We start from the raw sequence: 7623 nt of genomic DNA, 5'->3' as shown, positions 1-7623 counted from the left end.
AAGGAGGAGGCGGAAATCTTCAACAATCTGCCTCTGTTTGATGTCGCCATCATCCACAATTTCATCGATGAATGGTTTGCCTCACCGGACATCAACTTCGACGATCTGCAGCTGCCCATAGGCCTCAGCGTTGCCTTTCAAGGCGCAATTGCTTCAGAACTGGCAATAGCCCAACGCATTGTAGAACTGAAGCAGAAAATTGATTATGAAAAGGCTCAGTTCAAGAAGCACGTGGCCAAGCTCAGTGTGCAAGAAGTGAAAGATTTCAAGATCATGTTGCACGAGCTGAAAGAGAACTTTCTGAAGACGCGTGCCGAAGCTCAAGGCTCGCGAGAGCGCATGAAGACTTTGGATGATCGCTGCGTGCAGGCCTACAATGAGGCCGAGAAGCGCAAGGCACTTGGGCGTCCAGGCATTGACCCTAGGATGGCCGCGAAGAAGAAAAAGCCTGCTGTGCCTGAACCAGAGGCGCCAAGGTCAGAAAATGCTCCGATTGTCTTCCCCACTGCAACGACTAGCTCGAAGCCAAAGAGTCGATCAACCGCCTCAGAGCTCAAGAAGACACGGACTGCAGAGGCTGAAGCTAGGAAGAGGAAACACTCTGAAGCCTCTCCTTCTGACCCCACCATCAAGAAGCGCAAGACCAAGAAATCTCGGGCTGCTCCCACAGAGCCCTTGATAGTTGAACCCCTCTCCGTCCGCTATCCTGACGCAGATCGTCAGTTAACAGTGCATGAGCCTGCTTTCATAGAGGCTCCGCACGCTGAAGACATTCCAGCAGTCGACCCCAACGTTGCTGAAGACATTGGTCTCCAAGACAATGTCCATGGTGATGCAGCCCTTCCTCAGCTTGAGACAAGCGAACTGATCAGCATTGGTCGTCCATTGACACCAATCACACAAGATGCATCGTGGGCAGATCGCCCACAGGAGGAAGATAATGAGCCCCAACCCACTGCAACTCCACCGGCACCTACATTCCGTAGGCTTCGCAAAGGTCCAAGGGCTCAGGCTGCTGACGACATTCCGGCTGCATCAGCCGAAGAGCATGCAGAAATACCACAAGCTCCAACTCCACCGCACCAACAAGAAGCAGTTCTCCAGGAGAACGTGCCTGAGTTCGTCCCTCCCACTACACGTGTGGAGGCTGCAAATGTTGAGGCTGCCACAAACAATGCCGAAGCAAATGTGGAGCCCTCCCCAACAATAGCTTCAGAAGACAATGAAGCTACTGCTCCTGAACCTTCTGTGCCTGAGTCTGCTGCGGGTCCCCAATTCAACTATCATGTTGCGCACAGGCCCCAGGTCCAGAAGCCGATCCCACGACTGCCAAGGTTCCCAGGTCCTGCATCAGCTCCTGGCTCCTTCAACATCAACGGCTTCAGGACAGACAACACGTTTTTCAATAGCTCCAAGAACCCCTATTCAAGGGAACGGATTGTATCAGATAGGTTCTGGAGCTATCAACAGCGCAGCTATTATTCATGCATCCTATACAACCAAGGCCGCATCTTTCCTCACAAGCGCCTTGAGGTTGAAGCTATTGCTGGTCTGCCTGGTCTGGAAGAAGCACTGGATTGCTTCAAGCAAGTGGGTCTGCTGCCGTTTATCACCGATGAAGAGCACTGGAACGAAGAGCTTCTGCTCCGGTTCTATGCCACCCTGCATATCAAAGGCTATAACAGAGATCCGAAGACATGGGTCCTGGAGTGGATGACCAGCAATGTCCATCATGAAGCCAATGCTTTCGACATAATTGAGCTTACCGGCCTTCCCACTCCTGGCGAATTCTTTGAAGAAGGCTGCAAACTCCATGCTGAAGCAATTGAGAGCATATTTCAGCGTCCTGAGCCAGATATGAGTCAGATGCTCTCAATGATGAAGCCATTGCCTCCTAATGCACCCTATCCAACTAGGTTCTTCGTTGAGGACTTAGAGTACCTGCCCAGAACAATATATCACATCATTAGACGGACTCTCTGGCCCGTTAAGGGACACTCCCGATATGCAACGATTGAAGGTGCAATGAAGACTCTCATCTTCTGCATTCTTCATGGCAAATGCTTCAACGCACAGGATCTCTTCATCCGTCAACTTGCAGCGTCTGCCTCAGAATTGTTTGGATTGAAGTTCTATGCTCCTTGGGTTATGAGGCTGATCAAGCTTCACTCTGCAATCTCCTATCAACCCTCAGCTCGCAACCATCGGATATTTTTGCCAGATGTGGACACATCTGCTGAAGCAATATATCCAGAGCCTGCCAAGCAACCATTAAGTCTTCAGAATGCAGAACACCAGAGCTTCACTCAAAATATTGAAGGTGTTGAAGCTCTCTCCCGAGTGTATCCAATGGCTGGCACCACACGTGCCCCTGCATCAACTGAAGCCACTGACAGCACAGCTGCAAAGAGACCCAAGAAGCGCGCTCGTGCACTCAATGACCGAGAGCTTCTTGTGGCTCTTCACCAAAAGCAAGATAGGCATCACGACTGGCTCAAGAGGCAGATGAGAAGCATCATGCAAGACGTCAATCGCATCAGAAATCTGGCAACCAAGAATGCATTTGTCGCACACGAGACCTGTCGCCGCACTTGGAAAGGCCTCACCATGATGTGCACTGAAGCTGAACTTCAAGAGGATGGCTTCAAAGATCGATTCAAGTTTGACTCCACACCTCCAAGAAGAGCTGTGATGCGAAGCACACCACCGCTTGAAGAGTCAGAGTTCTCTTCTTCTGCTGCCACCGTGTCTGCCCGGATTATTGAAGAAGACGACGACGCGACATCATCTCCACCTGCTTCAACGCGCGTCGAATCTGCACCAAGCTCGTCTGCACCGCCACCAAACTCCACCGACCCTGCTACGCCTGGGAACGCGTAGAAAACTCTATGTCTTCAAACCTTTTTGGTCATTCCTGACAAAAGGGGGAGAAGCATATGATGTTTATAGTCTTCAAGCGGGTCACTATGGGCGGGTGCCTTCATATTTTGCTACATTTTGCTTCGTGCTTACAACTCCCGTTTTTGCTACATTTGCTTCATTGAGTTGTAACACTTAGCCTTGATGGTCGTCTGCTACCTGTTTGTCACTCCGTTTTGCGAAGATAAATTCCACACTCATCTCATTCTGCAGACGTCCATTTTCAATTATGCATGTCATTATCTTCATATAATTTCACATGCATAGTGGATTGTCATCATAAGTTGAAGTGGATCTCCACAAGTACAACCTGCCATGTGCATTTGCATTCAAGAAGCAAATTACTTACATGCACATCTTCAGGGGGAGCCCTTGCAACTTATGAAGAAAATCCCTTTACAATTTCACAAATTATATTCCCCGTTGAAAACTTCAACTAGTTTGTCATCAATCACCAAAAAGGGGGAGATTGTAAGTGCATCTAGTGCCACCCCTAGTTGGTTTTGGAGTATTGACGACAAACCTAGTTGAGGGACTAATGTGTTTGTGAGAATTGCAGGATAACACAGGTAGAAGTTCCTCAATGATTCGGTTTCACTACCAGAGATGACCCCTAAAAATGTACGAAGACATTGAAGACAATGGTGGTTTATGAAGATATTCATATTGAAGACAATGACATGAGAAGACTCCCTATGAAGCTTATGGAACTCAAAGACTTAGATCCTTCGTAGTTTTATTTCATTCATGTTGTGTCATAGGAACCACCGTACTATTAAGTGGGGTCCAAGAGAACCAGTCAGAATGACTGAAGTGATGCCTAATTCAAATCCTATGTCTTCGAGCAAAGACTATGAGAGCAAAACTTGTCCAGAGTCGGACAAGTCAGCTTTACTTGCAGCTCAAGTAAAGTTGCCATGAGAGTTCGAAATCTGACCGTTGGAACACGTGTCAGTTCCTTAGTGACCCAGGGTCATTTCGGACAAATCAGGTCGGGTTGCCAAGTGGCTATAAATAGCCCACCCCCACAACCATAAACGGTTGGCTGCTCAGATTTCAGTGCACGGCTTTTGTCGTTTGAGAGCAACCCACCTCGAAGCCTTTGAGAGAAAATTCCTAGTGAGGAGAAAAGCCCTAACCACCCAGAGCCAGAGTAAATTGGGCATCACTTAAGTCTTCTTGTCTGTGTGATCTGAAGACTTATTACACTTGAGGACTGTGAATCCTCCAGACGGTTAGGCGTCGCGTTCAGAGCATCCAAGAGAAATTGTGGACTGCCAGTGAATGAAGTCTGTGAAGGTTTGGGAGTCTACCTTGAAGACTTACCAGAGTGATTGGGCGAGGACTAAGTGACCTTAGCTCAAGGAGAAAACGGTGAGGACTGGGTGTCCTGAGCTGCGTGTTCAGGACTGGGTGTCCTTTGGTTTAAATACCTAGCCGCTCCAACCAGACGTACAGTTGTCACAGCAACTGGAACTGGTCCAACAAATCATTGTCTTCAACGTGTCACTGGTTTCATCTTCACTTCCTTTGACTTACTGTTATTCATTGTGAAGCCATTGCATGCTTGCTCTATCTTTTGTCTTCACAACGTAACTGTATGAGTTGTTTGGCTTCATAACTTCTTCCTACCTGATCCTTATTACACTGAAGCTGTTTGTCACTGTGCTTTCACTCTATTGAATGCATGACCATGGCTGGCATAGTGTAATCTAACTTCCGCTGCATAGTAATAGGCATAATCTTCACTGTTTGTCTTCATAACTCCCAAGTTTTGAAGACTTTCATAAAAATCGCCTATTCACCCCCCCTCTAGTCGATATAACACACTTTCTCTCCCCTCCGCGGGTATCCGGCTTGGAGGGATCGGGAATCCGGACATAGCTAGTCCATAAGATAGATGAAGGGTCGCTGCACTGTCCTTCTACCACGGCAACGTGATGGGTGAACTGGGGAGAGTTAATCTCTCTCAGATCGGGTTTAGGCCCAATCTGGTCATAATCCGTAGCGACTCCCAGGGCGGCGAAGCGATCCAAGAGCTCGTTTAGGGAAGAGAGCTCCATTGGATCTAGCTGCTCGGCGAATTCCGAGCTGACGTGAAGATTGCTTTCGATGACCCGAGAGGTCATCGTCGGCGCAGCAGCCGAATGGGCGGTCATAAGGAAACCACCTAGCCTGAGAGTTTGGCCGGCAGCCAACGCTCCCTTAGCAACGGTGCCGTCTTTAAAGGCGGGATGAGGCATCCTTCCTGATGGCGACGGCACAGAGGAACTCACAATGAAAGCACCAATGTCGGTGTCAAAACTGGTGGATCTCAGGTAGGGGGTCCCGAACTGTGCGTCTAGGCGGATGGTAATAGGAGACGAGGGACACAATATTTTTACCCAGGTTCGGGCCCTCTTGATGGAGGTAAAACCCTACGTCTTGCTTGATTGATATTGATGATATGGGTATTACAAGAGTAGATCTACCACGAGATCAAGGAGGCTAAACCCTAGAAGCTAGCCTATGGTATGATTGTTGTTCCTACGGACTAAAACCCTCCGGTTTATATAGACACCGGAGAGGGCTAGGGTTACATAGAGTCGGTTACAATGGTAGGAGATCTACATATCTGTATCGCCAAGCTTGCCTTCCACGCCAAGGAAAGACCCTTCCGGACACGGGACGAAGTCTTCAATCTTGTATCTTCATAGTCCAGGAGTCCGGCCGAAGGTATAGTCCGGCTATTCGGACACCCCCTAACCCAGGACTCCCTCAAGCACCATCTCCTCTCAAACCCTAGTTCATCTCTTGTATCCGATCTTTGTCTCAAAACCTCAGATTGGTACCTGTGGGTTGCTAGTACTGTTGATTACTCCTTGTAGTTGATGCTAGTTGGTTTATTCGATGGATCCTCTCGGTGTTACGGTATCCATCATCGTCTGACCAGACATATTGTGATTTGATCACAGCGATGCCGGAACACGGGAACGAGAAAAGAGAACAAAACTGGTAACAGGAAAATTGGCACAATGAACAAGTTGTTGATTCATGGGGATGCCACTAAATCTCACCGCAGGTTTTTATACCATATCACGAAGCAACAGGAAAACATTCAATAACCACAAGTTCATTTGAATATTTATTCGTGTGGGTATAGTGATCAAAATGGATGACCATGGTTCTGTTATTGATCATTGATTGGAAAGAGTTTCGGTCATAAATATATTTCACCGAACCTACAGGGTCACTCACTTAAGGTTCATCTATCTGTTGATTACTATACAGGGAGTCAAAGAGAAAGTCAAAGCTTCGGAAAAAACGAAAAAGTTTCAAAGAGAAAGCATGAAATGTTTCGGAGTAATCAGAAATGTTTCGGAGAGAAAAAAATCATCCTACCAGAAATGTTTTGGAACGGCTCCAAAATTAGTTTAGGGGGTGCTGGAAATATTGTGGACCTTCGAGATTTTTTTGGATAAAACGGTAAGGGAAAAATATTTCATGAAAATATCTCATGAACAACAGGATGAATAGTGGCAACACTATTAGGGGAAAATATCTGGTGAATAGTGGGATGAACAGTGGAAACACTAATAAAGGAAAATATCTCATGAATAGTGGGAAAATATCTGAGGGCTTTTTGGTATTTTCCACCAAGCCTCTACCCCTTGCTTACCTTATAAATAAAGGTGGAGAGGGCTCTTCATTTCATCCAAGTTTCTCTTAACACAAGCCATGCAATGATCTGGCTTTATTTCTCTCACTCCACAAAATAGTTTCGTAGTGTCGGAAGGTTGTCTAGTCTCCGGTAGGACCTAGTCCTGGACGACAAAGCCCTATTGAATAGTTGACACCGGATGTGTGCAACCTGGTTGAGAAGTCGTAGTTTCAATCTTAGTTCAAGGAACACATCGAGGTTTTGTCTGAGAACCTCCCAAAGGGCTGTCCGAGGAAGAACATCCTCGGGGTTGGGAGGGTGTAAAATCCTAGCTGCCGGGATCTGTCCCTTTCTGCATCTCATATCATTCCAAAGGTATTCACTTATGCTTCATAACTAGTTAGATTCCTCACTTGTACCTATTCATGGATTCGTACAAATCTGGAACCAACTCTCTTCAAATAAGTGAATGTCTTCGCACTATGAGGTCAATGTCTTCAAACTGATTTATCTTCAAAATCTTCTAAGGATGCAGATGACCTCTTCCCTTCCCTCGCATCTCTAATGTTGTCACAGGTACATGTCCGTGGGAGAATCCCTAAGTTCTCATAGTTTGCATTCATTTGCAGAGTTCTTGCAGCATCATATTCACTCTCCCGAAGCCGGTTCTTGTCTAACCAGTAGACAGAAGCCTTTCACAGTTCTGAAGCCTATCTGCTTGAATATCATGGCCACTGAGAAGTCGGCCAGGAAAGGTGGCAGGCAGCACCGTGGCAATACAGCTCTAGATCTGCCTCCAGATCTGTATGAACTATACAAGACAGATCCTGAGGAGAACTGCAACCAGCGCAAGACCCGGATCCAATGGATCAGAAGATATTGGGCAGAACTGTGGTTCAAGTACAACTTCGTCACTGCGGAATATGCAGAGAAGAATGCCATCAAGCGCCCGTGGGGCGATATTCTCTACAGGAATTTGCAGCCAAAGTCGAAGCCGGAAGCTATTGCTCAAGGTTTCTATCCTTGCATGGTCAGAGGACCGCAACCTGAAAAAGCCGACCCAT

The sequence above is a fragment of the Triticum urartu genome, chromosome 5A, assembly GCF_056163025.1.
Source record: "Triticum urartu cultivar PI428250 chromosome 5A, HENAU_Tu73, whole genome shotgun sequence".
NCBI lineage: Eukaryota > Viridiplantae > Streptophyta > Magnoliopsida > Poales > Poaceae > Triticum > Triticum urartu.
Note: the sequence above shows the minus strand (reverse complement) of the source record.